This window comes from Mobula hypostoma, chromosome 15, assembly GCF_963921235.1.
Source record: "Mobula hypostoma chromosome 15, sMobHyp1.1, whole genome shotgun sequence".
In the NCBI taxonomy this organism is placed as follows: domain Eukaryota; kingdom Metazoa; phylum Chordata; class Chondrichthyes; order Myliobatiformes; family Myliobatidae; genus Mobula; species Mobula hypostoma.
The window spans coordinates 3047892-3070539 of record NC_086111.1 but is presented as its reverse complement, the minus strand read 5'-3'; the positions used below and the strand labels follow the sequence as shown (position 1 = coordinate 3070539).

Sequence of the window (22648 nt, the reverse complement as noted above, 5' to 3'; positions counted from 1 at the left end):
GCATATGATGCTTGGAACATTATTTAGTAAAACTAAGGCAATACTTTCAGTATAAACATTGCTGTCATAAAGAGAAATGCACGTTATTACTCGAACAAAGAATCTGAATCAGATCTATTATTACTGACAACTATCGTGAAATTAGTTGTTTTGTGGCAGCAGTACAGAGTAATACATAAATTATAGTATAGTACAGTAGATTCTGGTTAATTAGACCATCAGTTAATTGGGGGAGCCGTTCATTTGGGACAAGTCTTAAAGAACAAAAACCAAGCAAGAAAATAGCCAGGATTTCCCTTGTTTAATTGAGGCACTATACCAATATATTAGGACAGGATTCTGTCCTTAAACATTTTCTAACTAGCGTCAGTTGCTTGCAAATCATGTGGCTGTTAGACACTACACCATGCTGAGAACAAACAGTTTTTAAATAGCGTCAGTTGCATGTGTTTGTGTTCAAAAAGCGGTGATTTTTGTCACAGGTAGTTGTCAAGAAATAAACAGTGAGACAATATAGAATTGTTTTGCTCAGGCCCACATATGCCAGAAATGGCTGGGAATTGGAAATGAAATTATTTCATTACTTCAGCAAGTTAAGAACTATGAAGTATTTCAGGGTATTGACCATCATCTTGAATGTAACAGTAAAAATGAAGTTTTGGAGGATGCAATCATTGAATGTACTGTTTGAAGGCAGTCTACTCTCTGTGCTAGGTGTCTGTGTAGTACACCTGAAAAGCGGTGACGTATGAAACACAAACTGTAATGTTCATGTATGGGTCATTTTATGGTGAATGAGTACTGCACGCACTGCCCCTTCCCGAGCATTCTGTTAGGCATAAGCAATCAATTGTGTGCTGAAGATTGAATGCAAGCCTTTAAAAGTCAATGGCAGATTCAGTGCACAATACTATCAGAGAATATTTTGCAAACAGATTCTCAGAATTTTCAACTAAACACATTTGCATGTTTTTAAAAGTAATATCCCTTTTACTCAACAAAAAATGATATTTACACTAAATTTAACCTACTCTCTCAGAAAGCATCTGGCTCACTTGTTTGATTTGTGGAAAAGTAGGCTGTGAACCTGAGCGTACAAAGTCAAGTTTTGTTGTCACCATCCTCTTCCTGTCCTGCCAGACCTCTCTCCTGGACAGTGGTGAAAATGACATGTTCACCAGGTCAATGCTCACTGCTTCTAACTTTACAAATACTGCCATGGACTGGATACGTCGGCACTTCAATGGCCTGGGCTGTGACTCCCACTGAATCAGATGAGATTTCTTTTGTGCACTCACACAGTTGTTTCCATGGCTACTGGCATTCGGAACAAAGAGTCAGCATCTTCAGTTTCCTTTCCTGGGCAATAACAGACAGTGAAGTAGAAAACGGACAGTTCAGCAACCCATCTATATCCAGTTATATTCAACTTCGCTGAAAACAGAACATACATGAGGAGGTTGTTGTCACTATAAACTATGAATGTCTGGACACAGTACAGGTAATCCCTAAATTTTCCAGTAATTGCCCACTTCTAGGGAAATTCTAGGCAGTTTCTAGAGTAGATTACATGGTTGGCACAACATTGTGGGCTGAAGGGCCTGTAATGTACTTTAGATTTCTGTTTCTATGTTTCAAGACAAGGAATTCCAATTTCCTGCGATGTGGGTGGTAGCTGTTTTTTCTACATTCATCAATGCATGAACTATGGGCTATTACTCTCAATTTGCCACCTTGCTGTAGATACAGGACGGCTCCCAGCCCCTGACTGGAGGCATCAATGTGGAGAATGACTGGGTGTGCATGATTTGGGAATCCCAGTGATGGTGGTTGCACTAGGCAGTCAAGCAGATTCTCCCAAGTTTCTTGAGGCCTCTCTATCCAGGTGATTGGTTTGCAAGAGGACACAAAGCTCCCCTTCCTGTCCGTCTTTGTAATGCTACCCCCACTGGGCTGATTTTGGTCACTGTCACCTCTGTGTTTTAACAGGTCACAGAGGGGGTCGCGATTTTGAGAGCAATCTTTAATGTACTGCTGATAGTAGCTTAATAGACCCAGAATCTTTCTCAGCTCTCCCACGGTGTCTGGACTCTTCTCTTGCAGCGCTGTTACTGCACGATCCATCTGATTTCCCTCTGCTGATGCAATTCTCCCTAGGTAGTGAACCTCAGCCTTAAAGAACTCACACTTGCTGGGTTTAAGTTTCACTCAATGCGCCCACATTCGCTATAGCACTCTTCTCACCACATCAACATGCTCATCGAAGGTCTTAGTGAACACCAGCACGTCATCCAGATATGGTACACAGACTTTGTCTCTTAATCCTTCAAGGCACTCCTCCAAGTGGGCACATTCGTGAGCCCAAAGGGGATTCAAACCCACTCATACAAGCTGCAGGGGGTTATGAGGGCTGTTAGTGGCCTGCTTTACTTCATTGTGAATCCTCTCCCCTGGTCAAGTAACGAGAACCAACCATTACCCCCTAAGCGGTTTATACCCAAATGCAGCAGGACCTGGACAATATCCAGGCTTGGGCTGACAAGTGGCAAGTAACATTCGAGCCACGCAAGTGCCAGGCAATGACCATCTCCAACAAGAGAGGCTCTAACCATCGTCCCTTCACATTCAGGGGCATCACCATCACTGCATCCCCTACTATCAACATCCTGAGGGTTACCATTGAAAGGAAATTGAACTGGTCTAACCATATAAACACCGTGGCTACCAGAGCAGGTCAAAGACTAGGAATCCTGTGGCATGTAACCTCCTGACTCCCCAAAGCCTGTCCACCATCTACAAGGCTCAGGTTAAGAGTGTAATGGAATACTTGCCACTCGCCCGGATGAGTGCAGCTCCATCAACACTCAGGAAGCTCGACACCATCCAGTACAAGGCAGCCCACTTGACTGGTATCCCTTCCACAAGCATCCAATCCCTGCACCATCGACAAACAGTTGCAGCAGTGTGTACTATCTATAAGATGCACTGCAACACCACACCAAAGTTCCTAAGGCAGCACCTTCCAGACCCATGACCACTACCATCCAGAAGGATGGGAACAGGAGATACCTGGGAACACCACCACTTGGAAATACTCCTCCAAGTTACTCACCATCCTGACTTGGAAACATATCACCATTTCTTCATTGTCACTGGGTCAAAATCATGGAATTCCCTCCCTAACAGCACTGTGGGTGTACCCACACCTCAGGGACTGCAGCGGTTCAAGAAGGCAGCTCATCACCACCTTCTCAGGGGCAACTAGGGATGGACAATAAATGCTGGCTTAGCTGATGATGCCCACATCCATAAATTAATAAATAATAAAAAAGCTGTTCCTAAAGTCTTGCACTTGTGGGAAGGGCTACCGTTCAGGAATAGTTTTCCTATTCAGATCCCTATAGTCAATACAGAGACAAGGCTCCCATCTTTATTCTGACACACACAATTGGTGAGGCATAAGGCAAGTTAGATTTCTTGATCCATCTTTGGATGATTAAGTCATGCAAGTAATCCTTCACTTTGTTGTAGAGAGGTTTTAGAACTGGAATATTAAGAGTGGGCAACTGGTTCATCATCTTTGAGAGAGATGCTCAGCTGCAAACCTTTGATACATCCACTGTCTGATTTTGAAAAAGAGTGACTTTCTTCTCATAGCATCTGCTTCACGATCTGCTGCTGTTGTACATTTAGGTGGCTCACATCGACCAGGGGATCCCATAAACCTGAGTTGAGTTCACCCATATCATCCTCTATTTGGTATCAAGTAGCAAGTCCAGATACCGCACCTTCTCGTGCAGTGACAGGGAACACAAGCTTAACTGATTGCAACATCCCAAGCACCGTCTTCTCAGCAAGCACAATGCCTTGGTCTGTTCTGTGTGCACATCAATATCAATGTATAGATGTGCCCCTCTCTGGAGTGTTTCACACAGTTCAAGGCCTTCTGCCCACTTCTGGTTCAAAGAGCATTATTTTGTCTTCCCTCACAAATGGAGACTGTGCGTAGCATTGAACTTGCGCTGCTGTATGTTCTGGTATGTTAATTCTCTCATTTGTTGCCTTTACTCAATACTCACAGGGACTCTCAATGCTAATCAGACTGATAAATGCCTTGAGAAGATCATCGGGGTCTCTCTTCCCACCAACACAGACATTTACACCACACGCTGCATCTGCAAAGCAAACAGCATTATGAAGGACCCCACACACCCCGCATATAAACTCTTCTCCCTCCTACCATCTGGAAAAAGGCACCGAAGCATTCGGGCTCTCACGACCAGACTATGTAACAGTTTCTTCCCTCAAGCCATCAGACTCCTCAATACCCAGAGCCTGGACTGACACCAACCTACTGCCCTCTACTGTGCCTATTGTCTTGTTTATTATTTATTATTATTTATTGTAGTGCCTGCACTGTTTTGTGCACTTTATGCAGTCCTGGGTAGGTCTGTAGTCTAGTGTAGTTTTTTGTGTTTTTTCTTACGTAGTTCAGTGTAGTTTTTGTATTGTTTCATGTAGCACCATGGTCCTGAAAAACGTTGTCTCATTTTTACTATGTTCTGTACCAACAGTTATGGTTGAAATGACAATAAAAAGTGACTTGACTTGACTTGATTTTGCTTCTCTTAAGGCTAGGGAATGCGAATCCTACTGTTTCATATAAAGGTTCTCCTTCCCCATCTTTCAGTCTTCTTGCATCAAATCTGTTCAGTCACGTTGAATCCAATGACGGGGTGGGGTAGGGGTCTGCCTTTCAGAACCAGTACGATCAATCCTTTTGCACCAGGCAAAGCTAATGTGAAAGGAATCACAACCCATCCTGCACATGGCTGTTTACACCATTGGCTGCTACCAGCTGGAATGCCTCGGGTGTCTCTACTGCCTCTAAAACATCCCCCGGTTTAAGTGAGTGCCTAGTGTTAGACTGCTCGTCTGTGACGCACACTTGTGAACTTGTGTCCCAAGTCGCTTCACCTCAATGTCCCTGTAAGTAGCAGTCTACGAGGCACTGTCTGCCCACCGGTGAAGTTACAGACCAGCTCTTCCTTCAGTTAGTCCTGACGAAGGGTCTCGGCCCGAAACGTCGACTGTACCTCTTCCTAGAGATGCTGCCTGGCCTGCTGCGTTCACCAGCAACTTTGATGTGTGTTGCCATAAAAGAATACCTTGCACACAGATTCTTAGAATTTTCAACTAAACACATTTGCACGTTTTTAAAGTAACATTCCTTTTTTCTCCACATGAAAAGATATTCAAATTAAATAAATTATTTTAACTCTTTTTAAAAAAGTACTTGAACAATTACTTATAACTAAATTGAATAGATTTCAACCTTGTCGCATCTGTGCTGATTTTGTTCATTTACAGTCAAAGGAACACATCAGCATACACAGAATGAATTCCTCAATCTATAAATATTAAGAACTAATACACAGTTTAATAGTACTGTAGTGGTATTGACAGTGTTTTAATTTATTCTGTACTTCATTTAAATACATAATTTGTTGGTCAGTTAAATGGTAGCTTGTCCTTTTTATACTTATTTCCTATAAAATTAAGCTAATTGGGCCAAAATATACTGGTCCTGATGTGCCCAATTAACTGGAATGCCCTGTATATATAAATCGAATAAATCATGCAAAAAGAGAGCGTGAGGTACTGAGGCAGCGTCCAAGGGTTCGGTGTCCTTTCAGAAATCTGATCACAGAGGGGATAAAACTGTACGTAAAACACTGAGAGTGTCTCTTCAGGCTTCTGCACCTCCTCCCTGATGGTAGCAATTGGAAAAAGGCATGTCCTCAGGAAGGTATCTTTCAGATTTCATCTGGCATGGGGGAAGCTATCTCATCAGTCAACAAATTCAATTTGAGGCTGAAACCCCTTCAGATGTGGGACTCTATATTTGCTGTGGGAAGGTGAAGTTTACAGTGCAAATTGTCCCAGCCTGCCGCTACATTCCAAACTACTCCACCAAACCAAAGATCACAACTTTAAAACAAGGCTTTATTATGATCATTATGCAATCATTATATAATTTTTAAAGACTTTAACCAATTCTAAGATCTTCTGTCGGGACTATCAATTTCAGTGCCTTGCAACTCATTGTACAAAGCACTGTCGTTAGTTAACAATATGAATCACAGTATTTCTAGAGTACAGGAGGAGATTTTTGGCCCATTATGTCTATGAACAGTTCCCAACTGAGCTGCGATGGTTCATTCCCTGGCATGATGCTTCAGATATCTTCAGAATTCGTGGAGAAGTCGATTCACAGCATTGATTTCTAAGTAAGTGGATTTATGCAGCCAGTCAAAAAAGTGATCCAATCTCCAGATTTGGCCCACTCTGATTCTGCTGAACCGATGGATCGAAACTGCTATTGAGAGGTTCTGCCCAAGGGAACTGTGGATTCTAAAAGCTGTATTAGGACAGCATTTCTAGAATTCCATGGATTAAATAGGCATCCTTATATAAACTTTAAATTCATCAAATGAAATATCTGCAATTATTGATGATATGTAGGGAACAAAATGAAGATATGAGGCCATTTTCTATCCATGGTCTCCAGTGAAATTGCATTGAGAGTACTATGTGGAAAAGATTGGTATTCTTGCCGGTATTTCAGGTTGACGTGATTGGAAATTACAATATGTTTGAGAATTAAGGCATCTTATAGCAGAAAAAGGTGGCTGTGAGGCAGAAGATGTTGCAAAATTGCAAGTAGAGTGCAATTCAACGTTTTCTTTATATCTCAACTGTGAAATGAAGACATCCTTATCTTTGATTTTCTGAAACCTTAAAAGAATGATTTGGATCCAGAAGCTAATAGATTTTCTCTTCAGAGAAAATATAGACCAATGGGTTTTGGTCCAAAGTGCCAAAGATTATACATATTCTTAACCCAGAACAAAAATCTCAGAGGAACAAAAAACAACTATAATTGATTAATCAATCACTGTATTGTCTCTTTAATTGCTCTCGGTTTATACCATTCAGTCATTCAAGCAAAGATTTACTGCAATGTCTAATGAATCAGGGCTTGTTTCTCATTAAGTAATGCACAGATCTGCAATGCAGAAACTTGGTTCAGCTGTGTTGTACAAACGATAAATTAAGCATTTCTCAATAACCTAATTGAAACTAATAAAATAATCATGAAAATCTCTGTTTGGTATTTGTGGCAGTAGGTGACTTAGAGAAAGATATTACTTGTTAAAAGTTAAAACTATCAAGCTACACTTAACACTCTATCTAACTCCACACCCCCCAGCCTCCATGCAGATGAATAAGTTTCTTTTCTCTCCTTTCCAGTTCCAGCAAAGGATCTTCAGCCTGAAACACGATCTCCGTTTCACTTTCCACAGTTGCAGAATCAGCATCAGGTTTAATATCACATGCAGACATCCTACCCTGCAAAAACTCATTTCAGGGAGGTAGCACCATCAATTTGCGGGAGACTCCCGGAACTCCCGGGAGAGGTGGGATGTCTGCAATAGAGTAGCTCCTTAGCAGCTAGCCAGCTAGTTTAAATAATGTTAGCTATGCTAATAAACGAATGACACCTGTTAAACTCACCTCAACATGTCTTTTACAGTCTTAACCCACCATGGGCAATAGAAAAGTCACTGTTGCAAACAGTGCAGCGAGCAACACTGTCATTATTTTTGACCCCTATTAGGCAGGGTTACACTTTAGTGTGGTCTGGGGTGAGGTACGTTTTATATTTTCTTTTTTTGGAACTCTCTCACTCTTGCTCTAGCTCGCGCGCCCCCTCGCTCGTGGGCGCTCTCACTTGTGCTTGCTTTCTCGCTCTCTCGTGCTTGCTTTCTCGCTCTTGCTCTCGCTCTCTCGTGTTTTCTTTTTCGCTCTTGCTCTCGCTCTCTCTCTCTCTCTCTCTCGCGCTCTCTCTTGCTTGTGGTCTCTCTCACTTGCGTTCGCTTTCTTGCTCTTGCGCTCGCTCTCTCACGCTTGCTCTCAAAAAAACCAATTTCCAGGATATTATCTATAATTTGTGGGCATCAGGGAGCCGCTATTAATTTGCGGGAGACTCCCGGACCTTCTGGGAGAGGTGGGATGTCTGCACATGTGTCGTCAAATTTGTTAACTTAGCTGCATCAGTCCACGTGTATTTTCAATTCAATTCTCACCACGCGTTGTGAAATTTGTTAACTTAGCCACATCAATAAAATGCAACATATGATCATATAGAAAAATACATAAGTAAGTCAATTACAGGAAGAATGCATATGTGTATTAAATAGTGCAAAACAGAAATGATAAAAGAGTGAGGTAGTGTTCATGGGTTCAATGTTCATTTAGGAATCTGATTGCAGAGGAGAAGAAGCTGTTCCTCAATTGCTGCGTGTGTGCCTTTGGACTTCTGTACCTCCTTCCAGTCAGTAACAATGTGAAGAGGGCACTGCTCCTTGAAGATATCTTGGGTACTATAGAAGCTTGTACCCAACATGGATCTGACTAATTTTATAAACTTTCGTGGCTTCTTTTGATCCTGTGCAGTTTCCTCCCCTCCCCCAATACCAGACAGTGATGCAGCCTGTCAGAGTGCTCTCCACAATACATCCGCAGAAATTTTCAAGTGTTTTAGCCTGAGTTACAGAGTATTTCCAACGTCTCCTGTTTTCACTTTGCTTGTAACAATATGAGCAGGCTTTCAAAAATACTGCTACATATATACCCTAGTTATTCTCATAGCTGCAGATTAAATTTGCCACTAGTATTGAAATAAAGATCCCAAATAATCTTCCAGTTACTGGTAATGATAGCACAAAATGGAATGAGTCCAAATTTGGGTGGAATCTTGCCAGAATGAATCGCAGTCCAATTTCTGGATGCCTGCCAACTTAGACTAGCAAAATATCAAATGGAAATGCTGATTGCTGTATTTACTTAGATAAAACATATTTTAACTTCGTAAAGGGTCCATAGGAATTGAGGCAAGGCCCATATAAACAATAACCCAACAGACCCATCCAACAGTAAATTAAACATTAAGTGAACACAAACCAAACGGCAGTACAATTTGGAAAAAGGCCAGTCATCCTGGCTACAGGGGAGAGAATTTACAAAGGACTGAATCAAACCAAATCAATTACAGAGCCTTAAAATGCAATACTATATATCAATCAAATGGACCTGCCCCTAACAATGAAGCAGCAAGGAGCAAAGCAAGAGATCAATATTACCCACTGGGAAATTTAATTGCAAGTTAATAAATAAAGCTCTAATTTTTGAAGTATAAATATTCATAACTCCACCTTCATTTACACAGCTCAACATCAGCAGATGGTTTAGAACGTTCTCTCTCTCAGTTACCAACATAGAACATTGAAGTGTACAGTATAGGAACAGACCCTTAGGCCTATGATTTTGTGCCAAACTAGTAGATTAGTAATTGAATGCCTAATTAAGGTAATCTCTTCTGCTTATACTATATCCCAATATCCCTCCATTCTCTGCATATTTATGTACCTTTCTGAAAGCATCTAAAGGTACCATGGTGGTGTAGCAGTTAGCACAACGCCTTTAAAGCTTTAGCATCAGAGTTCCGAGTTCACTCGCGGCGTCCTTTGTAAGGAGTTGTACGTCCTCCCTGTGGACTGCGCGGGTTCCCCCCGGGGTCACCAGTTTCCTCCCACAATCCAAAAACATACTGAATTATCCCGTGATTGCGTTAGGGTTAAATTGTCAGGGGTTCCTGGGCAGTGTGGGTTGCAGGGCCATTCTGCATTGTATCTCTAAGTAAATAAAATGCCTGTATCACAATCACCTCCACTTCCTCCACCTCCACCTCCAAAATATTAGATATCTTGACCCTGGGAAAAAGATACCAGCTGCCTACTTTATTTATGCCTCTTGTAAATCTTATAAACTTTTATTAGATCTTGCCTCAGTCTTGCTGATTCAGAGAAAACAACCCAGGTTTGTTCAACCACTATTTATAGTACATTCCTTCTAATACAGGCACAATCACAGTGAACTTCTGTGGCATTTCAAAAGTCTCTGGATCTTCCCTATAATGGTGTGTCGTGTCCAGAAGTTAATGGAATATTTCAAATGCAACCTAACCAGTTTCATAAAGCTGCAACATAACTTCCTTTCTCCTGAACTCAAGACCCCAATTAATAAAAGCAAGTACGTGATGAAGCTCCTTTATCACGCTATTAACCTGTAGAGCTACATTGAGGGAGTTATCCCTTTGTATATCAGCACTCTCAAGACTCTTGCAATTAACTGAGTAATGTCCTTTATATTTGATCTCCCACAATGCAACTGCAACACCTCACACTTGGCAGGAAGAAATTTTATCTGGCATTTCTCTGCCCATATCTGTACATGATCCATATCCTGCTGTATCCTGTTACACTCTTCACAATGCCACCAGTCTTGGTATCACCTGTGACCTTACCAGCCCATCTAGCTAAGTCATTTATATATGTCACAAACAGCAGAGGCCCCAGTACAGAGCTCTGTGGAGCACTACAAGCCATGGACCTCAGGGCAGAATAACTCCCATCAACAACTATGCTTTTTATTCCATGGGCAAGCTAATTCTTTATCCAAATGGCCAAGTCACCATGGACCCCATACACCTTTTGGATGAGCCTACTATGAAGCACCATGTCAAACAACAGCTTAGCAAAAGCTGAGTTTTACCTTTCACTCTATTTGAATTTGGTGGCCTATTTCCTGGATCTTATTCGCTATTATTTCCAAATTTCCACATCAGAAAGTATTTATGAAAATATCCCTAGTTAGAGGATGCAATTTATAAATAAAATTGAATTTATGAAGAATTTATGTTGGTATTCATACAAGTTGCACCAAGGGGACAATTCTTCTTGATTGCCAAGTTCTGGGACAATAATTGGGAGTGTAGTTCCTAGAATTACTGAACCTACTCTGGGATGAGACAGATGTCAATGTATGTTTTCAACGGGATGACACACATGACACCTGGGAGATCACTTGTGATTGGTAACTTTATTTGCATGACAATTACAAAGTTAATCTGCATAGGGACTGCAATAAAACTTTCAACTCTTCCCCAACAGCATTGTCACTATAGACCCCACAGGTACCTTTATTTTGCCTCGAGATCTGTGGAATCCTAAGCTCGTTGCACACAATTTCTGTGCATCTTTATTTCCACAATAGCCTACAATTCTATATATTGTCTGCTGGTTTTGGGGGTGAGGCTATGGATAGGGAACAAAACAAAACTGGGATAGGGGAAATTAATGAGTGTGTCAGAAAGAGTGAAGTTGAAAGCGTAATCAAAAACAGGTCTCAGCGAGATCTGCACAGGGATTTAGAGCTAACACAAGGCAGGATCTGGATGAAGGGATAAAGGCACATTCAGGCATGAATCTGCTGACAGGATTCAACCTTCTCTTTGACAGCTGCTAAAAACAGACAGGATATGCTGTTTAAGAGGAGGGTTTCTACCTTTTGCCTACATTGCACTCAACTTTCAAGATACAGTCAACTATTGACCTACTTCCTTCGGAGTTTGCGAAGATTCGGCACGACATCTAAAACTCTGACAAACTTCTATAGGTGTGTAGCGGAGAGTATATTGCCTTGCCACTTCACAGCCTGGTATGGAAACACCAACGCCCTTGAACAGAAAATCCTACACAAAGTAGTTCAAGCAGCCCAGGCCATCACAATTAAAGCCCTCCCATTGAGCACATCCACATGAATGGTTATTGCAGGAAAACAGCATCCATCATCATAGACCTCCACCTCCCAGGACATGCACTCTTCTCGCTGCTGCCATCAGGAAGAAGATACAGGAGCCTCAGGACTCACATCACCAGGTCCAGGAACAGTTATTACCCCTCAACCATCAGGCTCTTGAACCAAAGGGGATAACTTCACTCAACCTCACTTGCCCCGTCACTGAACTGTTCCCACAACCTATGGACTCACTTTCAAGTACTCTTTGTCTCATGTTCTCCACATTTATTGCATATTTGTTAATTGTTATATTGTTAGTATTATTACCATTATTTATTTTTATTTTTGTAATTGCACAGTTTGTTCTTTTTACACATTGGTTGTTTATCCATCCTGATGGGTATGGTCTTTCATTGATCCTATTGTCTTTCTTGTATTTAACGTGATTTTCCACAAGAAAATAAATCTCGGGGTTGTATATGGTGACATATATGTACTTTGATAATAAATTTACTTTGAACTATTCAGGAAACTCATCAGTTCTGCATCCAGCCAGTCAATCCCCTTAAGAATTTTATGCATTTAGATAATAAGACCAACAGACATAGGAACAGAATTAGGTCATTTGGCCCATTGAGTATCCTTTGCCATTCAATTATGGCCCATTTAGTTTTCCTCTCAACTTCATTCTCCTGCTTTCTCCCTGTAACCTTTGATGTCCTTACTAATTAAGAACCTATCAATTTCCACTTTAAATATCCCCAACGACTTGGCCTCCACAGAAAAGAAATTTCCACTCATCTCTGTTCTAGTCTAAGGCTGTGACTTCTGGTCCTAGGCTCTGCCACTATTGATGTCAACCTCTTCTAAACTCAAAGCTTAATTTTTCCTTATATGACAAACATGCCATCTCAGTAGTCAATCTGATAATCCTTAGGAAGGAAAGCCAGATCCATAGACGATATTCCAGGGTATAAAGTTTCAGGTCCTCTCACAATAACGGCGAATGTACCAGGTGCCCTTCTAATCGGATTCTAGACCTGCATGTCAACTTTCAGAGATTCAAGATGATTAATGTCTCTCTGAACACCAGCACCTCTAAGTCACTCAGCATTGAAACAGCTTCCCCTCTGCTCTCAGATTTCTGAACGGACTGTGAACCATGAGCACTACCTCACTGTCTTGCTCTCTCTTTGCAATACTTACAGCATATTTTTATACATTTCTTATTGCAAATTATAGTACTTTTCATGTACTACCATGTACTGCTGCCACAAAACAACAACTTTCATGACATAGGTCATAATAAAACTGATTCTGATTAAGAAAATCCCCACCTTTCTATCTTCGTATCAAAATGAATGAGCTCACATCTTTCCACATTATAGTTCACCTGCCAAGCTCTTGTCCATTCATTCTCCATAGTCTGTCATTATAACTTGCACTTCCATCTAGGTTTGTATCTTGAATACAAACTTGAATATATTACATTTGATCTCTGCATCCAAATCACTGAGACAGATTGTGAGCAGCTGGGGCCCTGGCACCTGTTCCTGAGGCATCTCACTGGTCACAGTTTCCCACCCTAAATGTTCCAGTCATTGTGTGTTCTGACCTTTAATTATGAAGGCTATGTTGATATATTATACAAAATATTGTGCACTCTTAATTTGTTGAATAAACGTTTACATGGCTTCGTAGACCATGAGATATAGGGGCAGAATTAGGCCTCTCGGCCCATTGTGTCTGTTCTGCCATTTCATCTTGGCCTATTTATTATCCCTCTCAATCCCTTTCTTAGTATTTAACTAATACATCATATCAACTGGTTTGTATTTATTCGGAATGAGATAATCCGAGTGAAAATCAGACTTGACAAGCATGATTTCTCTTTTGTAAATCCACGTTGACTCTGCCCAGTTCTAGTATTATTTTTCAAGTGAAATTTTACCAGTTTTTAAATAATACAGTTCAAAGTTCAAAGCAAATTTATAATCAAAGAATGTATAATGTCACCATATACTACCCTGAGATTCATTTTCTTGTGGGCATTCACATTAGAACAAATAATTACAATTGAGTCAATGAAGAACTACACAGAATGACTGACAATCAGTGTGCAAGAGTAGACAAACTGTGCTAACACAAGAAAAAAAACAAATAATAATAAATAAATAATACTGAGAACATGTGAGGTAAACTCCTTACAAGTGAGTCTACAGGTTGTGGAATCGGTTCAGTATTAGGGATGAGTGAAGTTTTCCATGCTGGTTCAGGAACCTGACAGTTGAGGGGTAATAGCTGTTCCTGAACCTGGTGGTAGAATAGTTCCCAGTATATTCCCCACTTATCCCTTGCTATATTATTTCTTGTACCCTGCACTGTGAAGCATTTATAGAATTGCTACCTTCTTATTAGAAAGAATCAAACTGCTGAATGAATTTGTATGTAGTGTCTGCTCAATTTCAGCCAAGGGAGTGCTAGAACTGAATTCAAATTAACTTGGCACATCACTAAAGAATTAAGGCTTTATCTTAATATCACTTTGGTAACTCAGGTGAAAATGCATTCTATCAACCACAGCTTCCAAACGGTTCATTTACTACTGTTTATATTGCTGGCAGCAGAGACTAAAAAGACTTTTGAGGAGTACATGTGGGTGCACGCCTTGTTACTATGCACTGTGGCAAACACTGGGGACCTGTTAATCAAGAAACCATTGTAAAAGATTCTCTAGAGCAATCTCTGATCCTTGTGCTCAAAAGTTTTCTTAGTTTTGTTCAAAAACATTGTGATCCAATAAACCATGCAGACTAATTGTAAAAATCATAAACACAAGATTTTCCCAATGCTGGTAATTTAGAACAACACATTTAAAATGTTGGGAGGAACTGAGCAAATTAAACAGCATCTATGAAGGGGAATTAACAATTTATGTTTTGTCCTGAGACTTTTCATCAGGGCTGGAAAGAAAAGGGACAAAACTCAGAATAAAAAGGTGGTGGTGGGGGAGGAGCAAGTAGATAGGGGAGAGAAATTACTGGAAGTTAGAGCAATCGATGTTCATGCCATTAGTTTGGAAGCTACCAAGTGGAACATGAGGTGCTGCCCTTCCAACCTGAGTTTGGATCTGTCATGACTGACATACCAGAATGGGAATGGGAAGTTGAATTGGAATGTGTGGCCAGTAGGAGATCCTGTCTCTTGTGGCAGATGAGTGAAGCTGGTCAACAAAACGGTCCTCCAATTTGGGTCACTGTAGAGGAGGCCAAACTGGGAGCTCTGGATACAACAGATATTCCCGATAGACTCACAGGTGAAGTTTCACCTCACCTGGAAGGACGCCTTGGGTTGAATGTTGGTGAGGGTCAAGTGTAGCACTGGTCGTGGTCACTGGGATAAGTTCCAGGAGGGAGTTCAATGGGGAGAGATGAATGTATAAGGGAGTTACATAGACAATGTTTCCTACAGAAAGCAGAGGGGAAAGGGAAGGGGAAGTTTTGTGACTAAGCACTCCACTAGGTGTTGCATTTTGGGAAATGAGGACTGGATTTACCCAGTAAATAGCAGGGCCCTGGAGAGTGATGAGGTGACTGAGAGGTTCTAGTAGATAGTTCTCTGAAAGTGGCGATACAGGTACACAGGGTAGTAAGGAAATATTTGGTGCACTACCCTCATTGGTCAGGGGATTGAGTACAAGTGTTGGAGTGTCATGTTACAGATGTAAAAGATGTTAGTGAGACAGTAGTTGGAATAATGTTTGCAGTTCTGGTTACCCAGCTTCAGGAAGGACGCTGTCAAGTTGGAAATGGTGTGAAAAAGATTCAAGAGGATATAACTGGAACTGGCAGGGGTAATGCTGGAGGGGCTTGAGTTACAAGGAGAGACTAGGTAGACTGGAGTACTTTTTCCTGGAGCACTGGAGGCTAAAGAATGACCTTATAGAGATACGTAAAATCATGAGGCATAGATGCTGTGAATTGTAAGGAGTTTGAGAAGATCTAGTACATCACCAAAGACTCTTACAATGAAGAGCGTTCTGTCTAGTATTGAGGCTCCAAAGCACAGGATCGCAAGAGGTGGCTGAGGGTGGTTAACTCAGCCAGTTCCATCATGGGCATTAGCTTCCACACCTTTGAGAACATCTTCACAAGACAGGCCCTCCAGAAGGTGGCAGCTACCATTAAGGACCCTCACCATCTGGAACATGCTCTCCTCTTGTTATTGCATCCAGGAGGAGATACTGGAACCTGAGGACTCACATCCAACAATTCAAAAACTGCTTTTTCATTCACCTTTGCCATTGGATTTCTGAATAGTCCATGAACCCATGAACAGTCCTTTTTGTCTTGTGCTCAGTAGTCATTTCTGTAAGTTACAGTAATTTTATTTCTTTGTACTGTATCCTGCCAGAAAACAACACAGGTCACGTTGTGTGAGTCAGTGAAAATATTCTTTTTCTTGGGGTAGGAGGGTCAAGGTCTAGAGGGCATCAGTTTCAGTTGCATGGAGACTCGAGGAACAGAATGTGGTGGTATATTAACTGTTAAATTCCAAAGAGGACCACAACTGTGACATGTCCTTTGGCCTTGGGGCATCCACCACTGCTTGAATTTTCTCAGCACACTTGTGTAAACCTTTGCGTTAATTGTGTGACCACGGTAGGTGATGCATGATTTAAACAATTCAGACTTGTTGCATCATGCTCTGAGCTCAAAATCTTCTTATCTTTTTAAGACTGTCTTGACATTTTGAAGATGTTCTTTGTCATTTTCACTAGCAACGATGATGTCAACCAGGTAACACTGCGAGCCTGGGCAGCTTTGCAGCACCTGCTGTGTAGCTTTCTGCCAGAATGCAGGTGCAGATGTTACTCCTAAAATAAGTCAATTGTAGTGACATTGGAAAGAATCCCTTCAGCCTCTCCATGTGACCTGTGACCCAGCTCACTAGCTACTTTATCACAGACAGTATAAGGAACTGGATGGTCTTTGCTAAACTTGGGTGGGGCATTTTCATTTAACACTATTTTATTGATATATTTGAGTTTTCCAATGCCATCCTTGAACACTGCTGTGGCGTCATTAAGTATCTTTCTTAGTTGCTTTCATATATCTTCATTACAAGGAATATGGCATGCAAATGGTTAATGGATCTCCAATCAAGTTGTGATTGTCTCAGCAAGTCATAGCCCCACAATGCAAATCCTTCTGTTTTTACCACATACAAGCCCTATGTGGCTTGTTGGTTGTTGTATTTCACTGTTATGAATATCATTCCCATAGAAGTTATTTTTTCTTCGGTATACGTTCTCAGTTGGATATCTGCAGGCTTCAGCTCGATACCTTTGAAAAGCCATTCAATCATATTTTGTAGAATGGCTGAAACAGCCAAGCCAATATCCAATTCCACTTTAAATAATTTGCCATTCTCTTCTGGTGTAAGCCATATTACTTGTCTATTGTTAATTTTCACACTATAAGTTTCAAGGCTACACAGGTCTGAGTCACTCTCATTATCAGATTTTTCATCCGCACTATGCAGATTAGTGCTCATTTTGAAACTGCAACATGATATTTGCTTCTTTTCTCTTCCCTGTGCAGTCCATTTACTTTTGTCTGCCCGACATGCTCTTTGTATACGTCCTATTTATTTGCATTTTCTGCACGCTTTACCCTTAAAACTGCATTAGTCTGGTGTATGTCAGCTTTGCCACAATGGTAACACCATTTGTTTAGTCTCACCGAATTCTATTTAGAGGCTACAATTTTGTTCACACTTACTTGCATTCTTGACAGCAACTCAATTGCATCTCTGTCTGTGGTTTCCATTGAAACAGTGATTTCAACTGTTCTTTTAAATGTAGGTAGTGCTTCAGTTAGAAGCCGTTTTTGAATGCCTTCTTGCAAGATTCTAGAAACTAAATGATATCTTGACTGCGTCATTATGATCATTACAGAACGGGACAATGCTTAGACAATCGTTTCAATTCAACCACATACCGTTGAAATGGATTCCCCTTCTTTTTGATACTGCTTATGAAACCTAAAGTGAATTGAACCCAGGCCGCTTGCAGTCTAAAGCACTGTGCTAACCACTACACTACCATGCCAACTTAGAATGATACTTTATAATACATTTGGAAGAGGAATGAAATGTATTTGAAAGACTGGGCAACGTCTGTTCCTTTGTAACTTGTTTCAATATAGTGATTAACACTATTTTCAGGATGCAGAATTACTTTGCATTTATTATGAAAGTAAGCTCTCCATGTAATCACATGGAAAGAACTGAGGATAAGCTTTCAGAAATTCAAAACACTAGCTTTTGTTTTGATTCAAATGAATGAATTACCTTTCATTCTGTTCAATTTAGTAAATGCAATTAGAAGCAGAGCTGCAAGAAAATGAACAAAATATTATTGGATATGACATATCCAACAATCTGTGTAATCTCCTCACCACTCTTGATGGCTGGAGATTATACATAACCTCTAACCTGACTATTCTTAGTAACAAGAATTGTAAAGTGCATTATTGATAAAACAGAGACTTTTTTACAGCTTGGTGTTATCTGTTCTGTCTTGATGTAGACAAATGCTAGATCTTTGAGTGGCTTATACATGGCTGGTGGGAAGGAAAATGAGGCAGAAGGATGAATTGTCTAAACCCCCGTAGAAAAACCATGACAAAGCAAGTCAGATCAGACAATAGACAATAGACAATAGGTGCAGGAGTAGAGTAGGAGTAGGAGTAGGAGTAGGAGTAGAGTAGGAGTAGAGTAGGAGTAGGAGTAGGAGTAGGAGTAGAGTAGGAGTAGGAGTAGGAGTAGAGTAGGAGTAGAGTAGGAGTAGGAGTAGGAGTAGGAGTAGGAGTAGAGTAGGAGTCGGAGTAGGAGTAGGAGTAGGAGTAGAGTAGGAGTAGGAGTAGGAGTAGAGAAGTAGGAGTAGGAGTAGGAGTAGAGTAGGAGTAGGAGTAGGAGTAGGAGTAGAGTAGGAGTAGGAGTAGGAGTAGGAGTAGGTGTAGGAGTAGAGTAGGAGTAGAGTAGGAGTAGGAGTAGAGTAGGAGTAGGAGTAGGAGTAGGAGTAGAGTAGGAGTAGAGTAGTAGGAGTAGAGTAGGAGTAGGAGTAGGAGTAGGAGTAGGAGTAGGAGTAGAGTAGGAGTAGGAGTAGAGTAGGAGTAGAGTAGGAGTAGGAGTAGGAGTAGGCCATTCAGCCCTTTGAGCCAGCACGGCCATTCACTGTGATCATCATCAGAATCAGGTTTATTATCACCGGCATGTGTTGTGAAATTTGTTAACTTAGCAGCAGTTCAATGCAGTACATAATGTAGAAGAAAAATGCAAAACAAATAATAATACAGTAATAATAAATAAATAAGTAAACCAATTGCAGTATATGTATATTGAATAGATTAAAGGTCATGCAGAAAACAGAAATAATACGTATTAAAAAAGTGAGGTAGTGTTCACAGGTTCAATGTCCATTTAGGAATCGGATGGCAGAGCAGCAGAAGCTGTTCCTGGATCACTGAGTGTGTGCCTTCTGGCTTCTGTATCTCCTACCTGATGGTAACAGTGAGAAAAGGGCATGCCCTGGGTGCTGAGGGTCCTTAATAATGGACGCTGCCTTTCTGAGACACTACTCCCTAAAGATGTCCCGGGTAATTTGTAGGCTAGTACCCAAGATAGAGCCAACTAAGTTTACAAACCTCTGAAGCTTCTTTCAGTCCTGTGCAGTAGCCCCTCCATACCAGACAGTGATGCAGCCTGTCAGAATGCTCTCCACAGTACAACTATAGAAGTTTTTGAGTGTATTTGTTGACATGCCAAATCTCTTCAAACTCCTAATGAAGTATAGCTTCTGTCTTAACTTCTTTATAACTGCATTGACATGTTGAGACCAGATTAGGTCTTCAGAGATCTTGAGACCCAGGAACTTGAAACTGCTCACTCTCTCCACTTCTGATCCCTCTATGAGGATTGGTATGTGCTCATTCGTCTTACCCTTCCTGAAGTCCACAATCAGCTCTTCCGTCTTACTGACGTTGAGTGCCAGGTTGTTGCTGCGACACCACTTCATTAGTTGGCATATCTCACTCCTGTACACCCCCTCGTCACCACCTGAGATTCTACCAACAATGGTTGTTTTGTCAGCAAATTCACAGATGGTATTTGAGCCATGCCTAGCCACACAGTCTTGGGCGTAGAGAGTAGAGCAGTGGGCTAAGCACACACTCCTGAGATGCACCAGTATTGATCATCAGTGAGGAATAGATGTTATCACCAATCTACACAGATTATGGCCTTCTGGTTAGGAAATCAAGGATCCAATTGCAGAGGGAGGTTCAGAGGCCCAGGTTCTCTAACTTCTCAATCAGGATTGTGGGAATGATGGTATTAATTGCTGAGCTATAGTCGATGAACAGCATCCTGACATAGGTGTTTGTGTTGTCCAGGTGGTCTAAAGCCATGTGAAGAGCCCTTAAGATTGCGTCTGCTGTTGACCTACTGTGGCGATAGGCAAATTGCAATGGGTCCAGATCCTTGCTGAGGCAGGAGTTCTAGTCATGATCAACCTCTCAAAGTATTTCATCACTGTCGATGTGAGTGCTACCGGGCGATAGTCATTAAGGCAGCTCACATTAGTCTTCTTAGGCACTTTGAATAATTGTTGCCTTTTTGAAGAAAGTGGGAACTTCCGCACGTAGTAGTGAGAGGTTGAAAATGTCCTTGAATACTCCCATCCGTTGGTTGGCACAAGTTTTCAGAGCCTTACTTGCCAAGTGGTTCGTCAGGACCTTCTGCCTTGAGAGGGTTCGCTCTCTTTAAAGACAGTCTAACATCGGCCCCTGAGACAGAGATCACAAGGTCATCAGGTGCAGTAGGGATCTTCACAGTTGTAAGTTATATTCCCCTTTTCAAAGTGGGCTTAGAAGGCGTTGAGTTCATCTGGTAGTGAAGCTTTGCTGCCATTCATGCTTCTGGGTTTTGCTTTGTAGGAAGTAATGTCTTGCAAACCCTAATTTGACAGCTTTTACACCCTAATGATAAAGAGTTCTCTTTTTTCTCTCATGTATATCACAATTATTCTAGAATTGATTACTTTTTTATTGACTCCGTATTAGTACCATCTGTCATTGCTTGTGACTATGATGCAATTTCTATTTCTGATCATGCACCTTTGAAATTATTAGTTAAATTAGATTATGTAAGTTTTAGAACTAGACAATGGCGGTTCAACTCGACCTTACTTCAAGACTTAAAGTTTGTTAGTTTCATTAAAGAACAAATCGCATTTTTCTTTTCAACTAATTCTACTGAAGGAATATCCAGCGGGACATTCTGGGAAACTTTTAAAGCATATATTTGTGGACAAATTATTTCATACTCTGCTGGATTAAAAAAGAGAACCAATAATGAAATGTGTATATTGGTTGATAAGATTAAAGAAGTTGATAAAGAATATTCAGTTACTCCCAATTTGGAGCTTTATAAAAGGAGGGTCAAACTTCAGATGCGACATAGTATGTTAGTAACATCTCCCATTGAAAACCAGTTACTTAAAACTAAATCTCAATTTTATATACATGGTGATAAATCGGGGAAATTATTGGCCAATCAATTGAAAACTGTTTCGGTTAAACGTCAGATTATTAAAGTTTGTAAACAGGATGGCAATTTTACAGTTGATCATGAGGAGATTAATAAATCCTTTCAAGAATTCTATACCTCTTTATATCAGTCAGAATTCCCTGACGATACTACTACAATGCATGAATTTTTAGGGAAATGGAATATCCCCAAACTATCATCTGATGAAGGTTTACTATTAGATACATTGATTACAGAGGAATAAATACAGAAAGCAATTTCTTTAATGAACTCTGGTAAAGCCCCTGGTATGGATGGATTTACAATAGAATTTTTAAAATGTTTTTCTGATTTACTTTCTCTTTGGTTAAATAGAACTTTTAAAGATGCATTATTGATAGGTAAACTACCACAATCCTTTTATGAAGCATCCATTTCCGTAATTCTTAAAAAAAAAAGACCCTGCTGCATTTGCTTCATACAGACCAATATCTTTGTTGAATGTAGATTTTAAAATTCTTTCCAAAATAATGGCAATTAGATTGGAAAACATGTTGCCCAAAGTTGTTTCAGAAGATCAGACAGGATTTATAAAAAATCATTACTCATGTCTTAATGTTAGGAGATTATTGAATATTATGTAAACTTCTTCACCTAAAATTCCAGAATGTATTATTTTATTGGATGCTGAGAGGATATTTGACAGAATTGAATGGAAATATTTGTATAAAACACTTGAGAAATTTAATTCTGGTCCAAAGTTTATATCCTGGATTAAATTGATACACCTTTGGCCTCTGTATCTTCCTTTTTTAGGCTTTTTCATGGTACTAGGCAGGACTGTCTTTTAAGCCCTTTACTATTTGACATTGCTTTAGAACCCTCGGCAATTGCTTTTTGAGATTCACCAAATATATTTGGCATTATTCGGGGCAATGAAACACATAAGGTATCACTATATGCAGATAACTTGTTATTATATATTTCTATTCCAGAGAAATCCCTTCCTTCAATAATATCATTACTTGCTCAGTTTAGTAGCTTTTCTGATTATAAATTAAATTTTGATAAGAGTGAGTTATTCCCAGTAAATATGCAAACTTTAATTTACAGATGATAGTTCTACCTAAGTTTGGTTATTTATTTCAAGTAATACCAATTTTTATTCCTAAATCCTTTTTTGATATTATTGATTCCAAAATTTCTTCATATATATGGCAGAGTAAAAATCCCAGGTTGAGTAAGAAATATTTACAGATATCCAAAAAGGATGGTGGTTTGGTGATGCTGAACTTTAGATTGAACTATTGGGCAATTAACACCCGAAATTTAACCTTTTGGACCCAAGAGTTAG

The 22648-nt window shown here is 40.3% G+C and overlaps 1 protein-coding gene across 5 annotated transcripts in view; it reads right to left on the bottom strand.

Moving 5' to 3' along the window:
• LOC134356647 (kelch domain-containing protein 8B-like) overlaps nt 1–22648 on the bottom strand; it is a 163548-nt gene that overhangs the window by 66750 nt on the left and 74150 nt on the right. The gene's annotated exons all lie outside the window — the stretch shown is intronic.